The sequence below is a fragment of the Pteropus alecto genome, unplaced genomic scaffold, assembly GCF_000325575.1.
Source record: "Pteropus alecto unplaced genomic scaffold, ASM32557v1 scaffold160, whole genome shotgun sequence".
Lineage (NCBI taxonomy): Eukaryota > Metazoa > Chordata > Mammalia > Chiroptera > Pteropodidae > Pteropus > Pteropus alecto.
In genome coordinates, this window is record NW_006429864.1 from 4498964 (window position 1) to 4499210 (window position 247).

Sequence of the window (247 nt, forward strand, 5' to 3'; positions counted from 1 at the left end):
GACGGAGGCCACTTGTACGCCCAGGCTGCCGGCCCGAATCTCTCCTACCCTCCCCCGGCTCACGGGCGGGATTGGAAGGACGCAGACCGCCTCCCGCCCGCGCCTCTTTAGTCCTTCCTCCCAGCGCGCGCTCGGCCCGGTCCATCCCTCTTCCTCCTCGGGCGCCCGGCCTTGCGGAGCCCGTCCTGACCCGGTCACGAGGGTGGACAGCACAGCCTGGCCCGCTCCCTGCCCACCCGCCCTCCCC